Raw genomic sequence first — 14,418 nt, forward strand, 5'->3', positions numbered from 1 at the left:
TTGGATTTAAACTTGAAGAGTGGTCAGTTTGGATGAGCTATTACCAGCAGGAGAGTGAGTTTGTGTGTGTATGGGGGTGGGGGGGATGTGAGAAAACCTGGATTTGTGCAGGAAATAGCCCAACTTGATTGTCATGCACATTGTGTAAAGAGTTGTCACTTTGGATGGGCTATCACCAGCAGGAGAGTGAATTTGTGTGGGGGGGTGGAGGGTGAGAAAACCTGGATTTGTGCTGGAAATGGCCCACCTGATGATCACTTTAGATAAGCTATTACCAGCAGGACAGTGGGGTGGGAGGAGGTATTGTTTCATATTCTCTGTGTATATATAAAGTCTGCTGCAGTTTCCATGATATGCATCTGATGAAGTGAGCTGTAGCTCACGAAAGCTTATGCTCTAATAAATTGGTTAGTCTCTAAGGTGCCACAAGTACTCCTTTTCTTTTTGCGAATACAGACTAACACGGCTGTTACTCTGAAACCTTAGAGACTAACAAATTTATCTGAGCATAAGCTTTCGTGAGCAACAGCTCACTTCATTGGTTGCATTCAGTGGAAAGTGAGCTGTAGCTCATGAAAGCTTATGCTCAAATAAATTTGTTAGTCTCTAAGGTGCCACAAGTCCTCCTGTTCTTTTTGAGGATACAGACTAACATGGCTGCTACTCTGAAACCTGTCCTAATTTTAAGTGCTTCCGTTTTTGGGTGCCCAACTTGAGATACTTCAGGCCTAATTTTCAGAGTGCAGAACATCTAAAAATCAGAGTCTAATTGTCTTAAGTGGTGATGATGGAGGCACCCAAAACTAAAGGACGCTGTCATAAAATTAGGCTTTAATGAATAAATGCACATGATTCAGAATCAACACATTTCAGGAAATTCTTTGTTACCTTATATAATGTATTGTTGCGACTTCTGATCATAGAATACATAGTGCTTGCTACTACTCATATGCATAACATGTTGTATCTCATGGCTGCATGGAGAGATGAATCCCAGCACTGTAAAATAACTGCATATTGTTACCTCTTTCTTTCTTTCTTTCTTTCTTGTTGCTGGGGCTGCAGCTATACCAAGAAAATTGAGACTTGTAATTCTGCGTCTGTGCAGATCTACCCTATATTTCAGTGTATAATTTCTGGCTTTTGTCCACGTCATGTGACGGGCCAGGAAATACAGATTGGTCTCTTATGTGCACTCCCATTTTATAACAAATAATACACGAAAAGCTAAAGGGAGAACAGTTTCATTCAACAGAAGGTATTGCTGTACCTTTACCTGTGTAGGACAAATTGTTAGCACTGTATTTCTGCTTCTTCTGATACATTGAGAGACTCCCTTTGTGGATTTTGGATTAGGCCCATAGGCCCCAGTCCAGTAAATTAACTATGTGTGGATAGCAATAGCACAGATGTGTGTTCATGCACAATGACTTGCAGGATCAGAGCCTTAGTGCTTAATATAGGTTCCCATTCTTTACACTTATACAATGAGTCTGATAATGTTTGTTAGCCTACAGTGTGTACTGTATATCGCTGTGAAAATCCTTGGTAGGTTTCTTTGTAATTCTTTCACAAGAGCCATCAGCTATTCGATTATAAGATTCATAAAAGTGCAGAGGGTTATTTTTTAATCAGTTATGGTATGTAATGTGACTATTGTCCCACTGGTTCTTTAGTACCTTCTTTGAGTTTTCTAATTTAAATCGCCCTAAGAAGAATGTGCTAACACAATTCACCCTGTCCGATTACTATTGCATATTCAATATGCATGTTTAGTTAAGATAAAAAGACATTTTCTTGGAGTACGGTTCCAATGCAACCCTCAGGTTTTATGCACTCCTTTTTAGCTCTTGCCACATCCATTATGCTGAAACAGTGTAAAATCAGCCTTAAAATAACATGTGCTCAGATATGTGACAACTTCTGAAATTCACCCCAGATTTGCTTTCCTGATTGGCTTCTTTCCGGAATCCAAAGTTGTCATTATTAAAATGTATTTTTAAATGTTTGCACTTTCATCAGATCAGTACCACATTGCAGTATATTTTATAAAAATCACCAAAAATGAGTCTTGAGTTAAATACAGTCACAGGAAAACACATTGGGGGCAATTGTTATTTGCAATCAGGCCACCACTCTGATAGTATGAAGGGAACTTAAAGAGGGCATAAATTGCAGTTTCTGACACTTTAAGGCCTGTTTACATTGCCAGAATGGTATAAAGGGGCCTTAGTGTAAATGAGGATCAAACTGATGGTCTGTATTAGAGATACTGACAGACAGCATGATATCAACATGAAGAGCTTGCCACCATACCCTTTGCTCCTGTTTTAGGGTTTCTGTTTCAATCATTTCAAATTCCATTGGATTGCTTCAAATTTGTCAAAGGGTTTTTTATCTGTGTCTTGTCAATTTCCATGAGAGATGCAGGGGAAAAAGTCCCCATTCTGAAAACTCCAAATACAGCCATATGTTAGCAGTGAGATGATGTCAGTCAGCCAGTCAGAATTTGTTTGCTTAGCTGTATCCCAGAATAATTTGAACCTCACAACAGTGGTTCACCAGGAAGTAAGACACCACCCCAAACCTCTTTCTAGAGAGTAGTAAGTCACAGAATTCTAGAGAACCAGCTGTCAGTGGTATGGAAAGTATAAAGATGTTTTCTCCTTTTCAACCTTTTTTGTATTGTCAGCTTGGCTACTCCACAGACTGGACACTCAGTGCTTTAAGGAGGTAATGGTCTTGCAATGATTCCAAGGAATTTTTTAGGAACTGGCACATTATTTTATTGGAAGCTAGTGGTTTCTGAGTAGGACCTGGGTGTATGCAGCTGAGCAATTCTGTTTATGGGAAGACCAGAGGTAAGGAGCGACTGCAGGCTCACAACTTCTGTTCCCTCTAAAACAATGCCCGGTCACCTCATTTTGGGGTCATGACCCACACACTGATATACACTAATCTTTTATGAATGAAATACGAGGCATATTTTCAGTGTTGGGAGTTGTTGACCAAAGAAAGTCTTGTTCACGCTAGTGGGAGTCATGCAGCCAAAGGCACTGAAAACTTTCCTGTTGCACTATGAGTACAATGAAAACACCAAAAGTATAACCCCTCAAAGTCCCTACATCTGATATTATTAATAAACCTATTAGCGACACCCACCTCTAAGCAGACAAGTGCCTCTAATGAGATTTTAGCACTTGTATGTCTACACTTCAATTAGATATTCGCCACTGGCCCAAGCCAGCTGACTCGGGCTAAGGGGCTGCATAACTGCAGTGTAGACTTCTGGGCTCAGGCTGGAGCCTGGGCTCTAGGACCCTGTGAAGTGGGAAGGTCCCAGATCTCGGGCTGAAGTCTGAGTATGGAAATCTACACTGCAATGATATAGCCCCACAGCCTGAGCCCCACAAGTCTGAGTCAGCAGGCATGGGGCAGCCGCAGATTTTTATTTGCAGTGTAGGCATAGGACCAGGATCTTCAGGCAAGCTCAGTTGTAATATTATTTTATTCTTGTTAACCAAATACTTTTTAATGCAAGAATATGGACTATCTTTCCACCCCCTTTTTCTTTATTTAAACTGGAGGTTTTGCTAGGATGTTGGAAAGCTCATTCCAGTACAGCTCACTTTCAAATGCAAATCTGCATTCAGTCTGGTCAAATAATTGGGGGGAAAATATTCATGTATAATTATTGATGAAAAATGCCCAAATTAACAATGATTTTTATTTGCAATGCATTCTTTTATTCATCTGCTCTAAACAGCATAAAGAGATTTCCATTCAGAGAACTGTATACTAGAGCTGGGCGAAATTTTTTCAGTGAATAGTAAATTAGCAAAATGTATTTTTTGGGCCACTGAAATGATCCATTCATTTGGGTCAAATTTGGCAGGTAGCTTTGGCCAAAAAACCCCATGAAAACAAACATTTTGAAAAAATCTAAATGATCCGTTTAGAAATGTTGTTTCAAAATAAAAAGTTGAATTGAAACAACATTTTCTAAACATTTTGTTTTGACCCAAACACATTGTTTTCATGTTTTTTGTTTGTTTTGTTTTGGTAACAAAAATGAAAATAATCAGTTTTGGTTCTAAGTTAACCAATTTTTTATTTCATTTTTCAGTTTAGCCACTCAGCTGAAAAATCAATAATTAACTCAGTTCTACTGTGTACTTAAAAGTTGTCATTGTTTTTCTGTCTTGCCTCTCTCCAAACTCATTTTCCAACAGTGGATTGTTTTTGTTCTCACAGTGTGGCTGTACAAATGTTGTATGAGAATCTTAAGTTTTTTATTTCCTGACTGTTCAGCAATTTAATTTTTAACTTTAATGTTGCATTAATGGATATGTTGTATTTTTAAAACATAATTTACATTAGATATTGCTCACTTAACCAAAATACATTTCTCTGCAGGTTATCCAACACACAATACTTTATTCTTTGCTTTCAATTGCTAGTTGGTAAATACTTGCTACTGGCCCTCATAATTACACATTTTTGGAAATCAAGAGGTTTTATGTGTGGATCTAAATTTTTATTGTCTTTGCTAAAGGTGCTTTTACCTTTTTAGTTTAGAGTAACATTGCCACCTAGTGGTCCGTTGGGCTGCTCCTTATTAGATTCTTCCAGAAGAACAGTATTTCACAAACAAAGGAGACCTGACCTATATTGGCAACTCTCTGCCTTACTTCCATTTGAAACCGTACAAACGTTAAGATGATGAAAAATGCTATAAATATCACACCCTGTTAGAAAATATCATTTGTAAAACCCAAAACCCATTCTTTAAAAATGAGTTAAGACACTGATTCTCCAAATGCTTATGCACTTGAGTGGTCCCATTGAAGTCAGTAGGACTGCTCTTGGGCCCAGCAGTATGTTTCCATGGAGTTCCTGGCAGGACCAGGCCTTTGTGTTGTGCAGAATGGACAGTGCAAGATGTGGGCTTCCTTCCTGGGGGAAGGATGTGACAGGTAAGTACTTTGTTGTCACTTAAAAACCTTAACTGATTTCTGAAAGAAAGATTATGTTTTGGGAATTTTCCAAAGGCTTTCCCTACCTCCCCCCCCCCCCGCCCAACCCCAAAACATCTCTTGTTTTGTGTAGCTTAATGAAGATACAATTATTCTAAATGAGGTTAATGAGTCATCATATTAATTAAAAGAGTGAGCTAATAATGGCTGGAAACCAACAACTATTCCTAGTAGTTTTTACATTGTTGTGGAAAGAATGTGGAGACAAATTGTCTGCCAGCAATACATCATCTTAATGTATGTGTTAGAGCTGTGGAAATCACCAGTTGACAAGACCACTTTTTGTAGAAGCAATACATCTCCCTAGGATCTCTGCTTTGGTAAGTGAAAAAGTTCACTGATGACAAGGGTCATCATCAACTCTAATCTCTGCTGGCATTCCTTATTTCCATCAGCTTCAACAGTGAGATTTGTGCCTAGTTTTAAAATAGTCATTTTCTCATATATTCTACTATCCCTGCCCTTAAAAATGGCTTTTCACATAAATCAAGGTGAAACATGAGCTACACTGGCATTCATAGAGTGGTAGGGACTGTGACACTATACCTGCACGCTCTCTGCAGATTGAGCAATAAGAGTGAGGCTGGCTGGCGGTAGACAGTAGAAGTGTCATGTGGTTACATTACACTGATACCCACAGAGGAATTTTAGACACTTCATAAATATTTCAGAAAGACAATCTAAAGTCTTTTCATCTCAAAGAGTATCACAATTTTTAGCTAAAAAAGGAATCAAAATTAGCCTGAATCATTGTATAAGTAGGGGCATAGCGAGCAGATCGAGGGATGTGATCATTCCCCTCTATTCGACATTGGTGAGGCCTCATCTGGAGTACTGTGTCCAGTTTTGGGCCCCACACTTCAAGAAGGATGTGGATAAATTGGAGAGAGTCCAGCGAAGGGCAACAAAAATGATTAGGGGACTGGAACACATGAGTTATGAGGAGAGGCTGAGGGAGCTGGGATTGTTTAGCCTGCAGAAGAGAAGAATGAGGGGGGATTTGATAGCTGCTTTCAACTACCTGAAAGGGGGTTCCAAAGAGGATGGCTCTAGACTGTTCTCAATGGTAGCAGATGACAGAACGAGGAGTAATGGTCTCAAGTTGCAGTGGGGGAGGTTTAGATTGGATATTAGGAAAAACTTTTTCACTAAGAGGGTGGTGAAACACTGGAATGCATTACCTAGGGAGGTGGTAGAATCTCCTTCCTTAGAGGTTTTTAAGGTCAGGCTTGACAAAGCCCTGGCTGGGATGATTTAACTGGGAATTGGTCCTGCTTCGAGGTGGGGGTTGGACTAGATGACCTTCTGGGGTCCCTTCCAACCCTGATATTCTATGATTCTATGATTCTATGGAAATGTTAGCACTAGAAAGGGTCAAAAAACAGTACAGTAACCCATGAAAAATTGTGAACAAACATTTTTCATGGGAAATTTCTCAGCAGATTTTTTTGTTTTGATTGAGTTTTCAAAAACTGGAAAAAAAATCAGGTCCTTATTTTTAATCTTTTTGGATGTGGGTCTTCCCCTCCGCCCTTTCTCTTCCATTTTTACTTTACCCTCTCTTTTTTCACACTGGAAAAAGATTTTTAAAAAAACAGAGAAAGTAGGGAAAACCCACGTCCTTTCCATTTTAATTTTTTTCCCTCCAATTGAAAAATTTGAAGAAATTTTTTTTCCTGAAAGTGGGATAAAGTGGGGAAAAAGCCACATTCACACTTTTTTACCTTTTTCATCCTGAAAATTCTGAAAAATAAGATTTAAAAAATGTTTAAAAACTGACATAAAATAACACTTCATCTCACTTTTCCACACTTTTCCAGTTGAAAAAAGTAAACAAAAAGTGTGAGATTATTGTCCCCCCACTTTATTGCACATTTAAAAAAATCTTCACCTTTTACCAGTGGGGAAAAAAGGTTTACAAAAAGAAAAAGTGTGTTTTCAACACTTTCTTCCAGTGTTTTCCCCTTTTCCCTTCTTTTTCTAGTGGAAAAAGGGGTAAGGTGAGAAAAGGTGGGGAAAAATCCAGAATAAATTTTTAAAAATGAAAACAGAAATTTTTTTTATAACTAAACTGAAATGGACAAAATGCAATTTAAAACAAAATATTTCTTTTGATGTGGAAATATCTCAATTAAAAAACAATTAAAATTCTCTCATGATTTTTTTTTTAACTAAACTCCATTTTTCACCAGGAAAATGTTTTAGTTGAAAAACTTTCATAAATTACCCCTCCCTGCTGCCACCTAGCAACACACAGCTCTGGAAACACTGACCTGTACTTTGTGAGCTAAATGACAGTCTTCATTAGCTACTGCTTATAGAGGATCCTTTTGGTCAATCTAAGCTGCAACCAGTATACTGAGAAAAACATAAAAATATATAGTGCCCAGTCCTGCCACCCTTGACATCAATGGGAAAAAAAACTTCACACTGACATCAGTGAAAGCAGAATTGAGGCCAAAACTTTACAACAACAAATCATTAAAAACTTTGCTTAATTGCCGCTCATTTTCTTTTAAAATACACTGCACGTATATTTTCAAGATTTAAAGGAATACGCTGTTTTGAGTTAGAAGAACACAGAGATACTAGACGAGTGATATTCTCTAATCAGCTAATTTTTTAATGATCTGAAACTCAAACAGAGTTTGACCAGTTTTCTCTATACTTTGCAGAAACATTCTCCTTTGCCTTACAAGCCAAACCAGTTTTCCAAATGAAAGTTTTTTAGCTGGCAGAGGCTAATATACGACTTTATAATACTAATAATAAAGGAAACTGGCTGCAACCTTAACTACAGGGAACCTAATGCCTCTCCATAATATTACTGGAATGCTTATTGTTCCTTAGTTATTTTACTATAGTGGGATCATATGGATGCCTTTGTTATTATTATGAACATTAGATTCTTGAGTGGTCCTGACTGAAGATAACTAGGTCTGTTGTCTATAAATTATTGTTCCTGGACATTACGGTACTACAAGAGTACATTTTTTTCAATTAAAAAATAAATAAGATGAACCCCAGGATTCTCGCTGGTTGGATATTGACCCTTATCTCAGATCATAAACATAACCTGCAGAAGCAGAATCTTTCTGGGATTCTGATTCTAAAGGAGATATTGTTTAGGTACCTTGTTGTACGTGTCCTCCCCAGCACCACCTTTGGATGAATGGAGGAGAAAAGGCTGCCAGCTAGAAGACCCAACATATAATCATTGCATTGCTGCCGTCAGTCACACCATCTGCAGCAGCCAGTGGTGGTGGCCACAAATGCAGCGCAACAGCAATGGCAGGTGGTAATGCTCACCTCTGCAGCAGAAGCCTGGAGCAATACGCAGTGACGACACAAAGCAGCATCAGCGGGCAGGGCTCAATGACACAGAGCAGCAGCAGCAGTCAGCGGTGCCCAAGGAGACAGAGTGACATAGCAGTACAGGGCGATGGTGCCCAATGATGTAGAATAGCAGCAGTCGGTGCCAAAGTCCATCAGTGAAGCACATCATCACCCAGTAACTGTGTGCAGAAATCAGCAGGAGGATACAGAAGAGGGGGAGCAACAGCAGCACCCATGAGAGGAAGAATGGAAGCAGCGATAGCAGTTGGCAGCACTCAACAGAATAAAGGAGGGGCAGTAGCACCAGGAAGATGCAGATTATGGTCTGGTATGTTGTGCCTCAGCTCATATATATTAGTCTAAAGTTGCTCTTAATACCTACATATGTTTTAATCCCTACATAGCCTTCTGATAATATGTCTTCCAAAATCCAATCACCCCATTATGCCTTTTAATACAGATTACAGTGACTTTAATGAATCAGCAAAACAACAACAAAATAAGTAACAGCAGAATAATCCTGTTAGCCAAGTGAGAAGTCCTTGTTTATAAGCAACACTCAGTCCTCTCCATTCTTATGTTCACTCTTCAGGTTGGATACTCAACTAGTGCAAATCAGTAATGCTCCACTGAAGTCAACTGAGTTTTGCAATTTATGTTAGGTGAAGCTCTGGCCTTCAGCTGCAACAACTTCCAGCTTGTCTTTTAAACTCTGCCATGCAACTGTTCCTGTCCTTAAAGCGGCAGTAACAACACACAGGTGCCAGAGTTCTTAAATCTCAATACACTACTAATATCAGTGTGGATTAGGCAAATGAATTAAGCGTGACTTGTGACTCTAAATTTTTATATTGCCTCTATGGTGACACTTTTCAGAGTAGCAGACGTGTTAGTCTGTATTCACAAAAAGAAAAGGAGTACTTGTGGCACCTTAGAGACTAGCCAATTTATTTGAGCATAAGCTTTCGTGAGCTACAGCTCACTTCATGGTGACACTGAACATCAAAAGTCCAACATTCATGGTGAAAGCTGACACCTGCCCTGAAGTGGGGCTATTTTGAGAAGAGATGTTAGGGTGAATAGGAAAGCCGTGCAGTGCTGTCAGTTAAGGATGGAACGTCCACATCCACTGTGAGTTGCCTGGCTTTTGTCACAGTGTTAACATAAATTAAACGTGCATTTTTGTATTTCTGTTTTTAAAGGGAAATATTTCTCTAAAGGTTATTCTTAAGTGATTGCTATAAACTGCAGCTGTGTCTGGTTCTTTGTTTGGGATTTTTTTTGGCCTTAGTCTAAATAGAAACAGGCCCCGAAAGAAGTTTTCTTTCTAAAGTAGTTTGGCAAAGAGTACAATTTTCAAAAACACCTAAGTGAGTTGGAAGCATGTCTCATTTTCTAAAGTGACATAGGCTCCTAATTCGCATTAACTATTAATGAAACTTGGACTCTTAGGATGCATCCATGAAGCAACTCTCCACCCTACCCTTAGAGTTCCTATGGGTACTGCTCCCCTGTCCAGGGTTAGAGTTCCTGTGGTTAGGGTACTTGGATCTAAGATTAGGGTTCCTATGCTTAGGGTACTTGGATTTAGGGTAAGGTTTCCTATGGGTAGGGCTCCCCAACATATGGTTAGCATTCCATTCTGGATAAATGCTTCATTGTTGGGCCAGAGAGTGGGCAAGTATGTGAGGATGACTCTTTTGCCCAGTGGTTAGGGCACCAAGGTGGGATACCCTGGGTCCTCCTGCTCCAAATCACTCTTTCATTATTTATATCCCAAGGAACAGTTAGGTTCCCAGTGGGATTTACAAAGCAAGTAAGCAGACTAGGTGCCTAATTCTCATAGAAGTTCAATACCTTTGAAAATCTGGGCCTAAGTCATTTTTGAAACCTCTTATGTCACTTCAGTCTTCTGAAAATGGTACCCTAAATCTGTATTCCACAAGCAAGGTGAAATTGTATAGGGAGATTATCTTAGTTTTCCGATGTAAGCTGCCTTTCTGCTTGGCTGACAAAATGTGGAAAGCATAGGCGTAGTAGCTATTGTAGATCAGAGAAGGGGAAATGTATTTATATTTTTAACACTACTCCCTCCACCTAAAAAGTCTGAATTACCAACACTGGCATGAGTCACCAGTTGTTGGGAGCTACTGATGTTATAGGCTAACAGAGTGCTAGACCCAGAACATAATAGTAATAAAATAATGGTCACCATGACAAAAGAGCTATGTCCTGTCAATGTGACTTTTGAGGACAGATGTTTGAGGCCTGTGGGGGGAGATAAAGAATTGTCTATAATGTGTGGTGTAAAAGAAATGCAAATGACTATAGAACAAAAGCAGTGAGAGGATCTGCTTATTTTGGTTGAAATAACTTCTTATGTATGGTTTGTACTGCATAACAATAATTAAGGTTGTATAGATTTGGGAGTAGTAGTGTAATAATACAGAGAAATAGAATAATTTCTCTAATGGCTTTCTTGATACAGAAGAGGATACTTAAAGCACAAAATGACAGAAGGAGTTCATGAATAATGTACTTTGTAGCAGGGGAGAAGGAGGAAAACAATTTACGGAATGAGGGTGACTGTAATTTTTTTTTCTAAAATTATATTGAATGCAAAATCTGGGATTACAAAATTGAAGTGTTGTGATGGCAATGCTGTAAATAAAGTGGGAACTCAGATGTGAAATGTAAGAGAAGAAATGAAAATATAGGGCCAGATCTTCAGCTAGTATAAATATCCATAGCGCCAGTGACTTCAGTTTAACTATGCCAGTTTACACCAACTGAGGATCTGACCCATAACATTTAGCTGTAAAGAACTACATTTTCAAACACTGCTATGTACAAGTGTAAGCAAGTGCCAATACAAAATGTGCATGTGTAATTTCTGAGGCTTTGTTTGAAAATTAAATAAAAAATAACACAACTATAAACAATTATATTCTCTCTCTCTGATCCCACTGGTTTGTTAGACACTCAATTTGTACATACAAATACCAGTTTGCATACACAAATGAGTGTACACACAATTTTTCATATACAGTTTTGGAGACCAGTCAGAGGCTGTTTAAAAATTTAGCTGTGAATAGGATATAGGAGAATATACTATATAATAATTCCAAATGAGATCACCTCTCTAGGGTGAAACATGGCAGCTGCCACATTGCACCTCAAACACTACATAACAGGACAAATAGTGGAAAGGAATATCCTATCCAATTGAACCTACAGAAAGAATGTAGAGAGGCAAGAAATAATTACCTTACACTGGAATTTGAATAGGTAACTAAGTGAACAACACATATTTGGGGGGGTTATCGATCTAAGACACGCAACTTCAGCTACAAGAATAGCGTAGCTGAATCTGACATATCTTAGATCGACTTAGAATCACTTACTTCGCGTCCTCACGGCGCGGGATCGACAGCCACCGCTACCCCATCGACTCCGCTTCCGCCTCTCGCCGTGGTGGAGTTCCGGAGTCGACGGCAGAGCGATCGGGGATAGAGCCCTGATAGATCGATCACTACCCGCCTATCCAGTGGGTAGTGGAGACATGGCCTAAGTATCTAATACTCATGATTAAAATTCAGATACCCAATTAATGAGTACAAGTATCTATGAAATCTTTTAGGCACAATTCTTCCCTGGGTGGTGCAACTAGGGCCAGCTCCAGGCACCAGGGTTCCAAGCAGGTGCTTGGGGCGGCAGCGAGAAAGGGGCGGCAGTGTTTCCGCGGCAGCAGCAGTTCAGGGGGAGCTCCTCCATTCAGCCAAATTGGTGGCAGCTTCTCCCTTTTGCCGTCCGTGGCGGCAGGTTTTTTCCACTGCTTGGGGCGGCAAAAACTGTAGAGCCGGCCCTGGGTGCAACTATGTACTGCCCCTTACCCAAAGCACTGAGCAAACACTCATTCTTAACCTAAGTAACAAATACTTTGTTTTGTGAATTTGCAAAGAAGTGGTCAAACACACACACACACACAAAAGTCAAACTGGCATTAATGTGTTAATGTATTAGTGAAAATACATTCTCAATGGTAGCAGATGACAGAACGAGGAGTAATGGTCTCAAGTTGCAGTGGGGGAGGTTTAGATTGGATATTAGGAAAAACTTTTTCACTAAGAGGGTGGTGAAACACTGGAATGCATTACCTAGGGAGGTGGTAGAATCTCCTTCCTTAGAGGTTTTTAAGGTCAGGCTTGACAAAGCCCTGGCTGGGATGATTTAACTGGGAATTGGTCCTGCTTCGAGGTGGGGGTTGGACTAGATGACCTTCTGGGGTCCCTTCCAACTCTGATATTCTATGATTCTATGAAAATGCAATGTCTGTACTTATAGCTAACCCTTTGAATCCTATCACCTCAATAGCCTCCTGACATAATATGTGTTCTGGCTTAATTCTAAACTAGTATTTCCTTGTGCCTAATTCTAATTTGTTGCTTTTTAATTTAATTTAGTTGCCACTTGTTCTTGTATTATGAAATTAGATAAAAATATTGATTGGCCTTCACTTTACAGTATCAGTCATTCATTTTCTAAACCTTATTATATCATATCTTCTTTAGAAAGATGAATAGCAAATGAGCTGTCAGAATAGTTTCTGAGATAATTCATGCTGGGGTACTTTGTTATCTTGTGAAATTACACTGTGCTAGTCTGAGAAAAAGGGGTGCACTTTCTCTTTAACTATTGTAACATTAAACTTGAAAGCAGAATTATGTCTCTCCCAATTTGCCAACAATTTTTAAAATGAAATTTCAAGCCTTCAGCATGTTGCAAATCCTTGTTCTGTACTTTGGTACTAATGTTAGTAATATGACCTTTACATTAGTAGACAGGTGGGAAAATACATGTATTCTATCATCTGCCTAACAACTCCCTATCCGAGTAGGCTGTTTTTATGTCAGTTGTGCCACCTGAACATTGGAATAACTGTTTCTACATTGAACTGATCTGCATTTAAACCAGTCGCTGGATGGGAAAATTCTGGTTGCTAGAGCACTGTGTTAAAACAATCCCTTTTTGGTCAAATCTGTTCATTTCTGGACATTCATTAGCCCAAACATGGAAGATCTGTGGATCCCTTGAAAAATGATTGTGTGCTGACATGTGAAAGAATCCTAGAGATATCTCAATGGAGTTATAATTGCAATTATACCACTTACTTGAGATGTAATTTGCTGGTCAGGTGATAGGCCCTATTTGCTTGAATTTTGTACGTGTACATGGCTGTGTAATATACTCTGCACAACAGTGCAGAAGCAATAGGGAATGCAGAATGTAGTGCCTCGTGTAGCTCAGTGATGTGAGTCTTGGGGAACATACTACATCCATTTTCTAACAACTGTATCTAGTGCCTATTTACTTTTTGGTGAAACTGAGCTTGAGTCTGATCTCTGAAGCCTTTATGATTTGGTTCTTTTCAACCAGAGAAATGATGTTCCTCTCCAGGTATCATCATGGCAACTGACATACGGTCTACACTGGGGTGGGGTGGGGTGGGGTGGGGGATCAATCTAAGTTATGCAACTTCAGCTACGTGAATAACGTAGCTGAAGTTGACGTACTTAGATCGATTTACCGTGATGTCTTCACCATGGTGAGTCGACTGCTGCCGCTCCCCTGTCGACTCTGCCTGTGCCTCTTGCCGCGGTGGAGTACAGGAGTCGACGAGAGACCTCTTGGGGATCAATTTATCGCATCTAGACTAGACACGATAAATTGACCCCTGCTGGATTGATCGCTGCCCGCTGATCCGGCAGTTAGTGAAGACATACCATGAGTGCAGGTAGGGCACTCAAGTAGTATTCTCTAGATTTTCATGTCTAAACCAGTGATGCAGCATTCTCGGTAGGGCCCTTGGCCCTGGAACTTGTTCTCTCCACTGTTCTACCAGATCCTGAGTCTGTTTGTGGAGTTAAGTTCAACTCAGAGTTCTTGGGCGTCCTCTTCTGAGAGGGGACCATGATGTGTTGTATGGAGGAGGGAATTAATAAACTGAGGGACTTTGGGGTAGAAGGAAATTCTCTAGTTCTCTGAA

Source organism: Lepidochelys kempii, chromosome 6 (assembly GCF_965140265.1).
Source record: "Lepidochelys kempii isolate rLepKem1 chromosome 6, rLepKem1.hap2, whole genome shotgun sequence".
Classification (NCBI taxonomy): Eukaryota; Metazoa; Chordata; order Testudines; family Cheloniidae; genus Lepidochelys; species Lepidochelys kempii.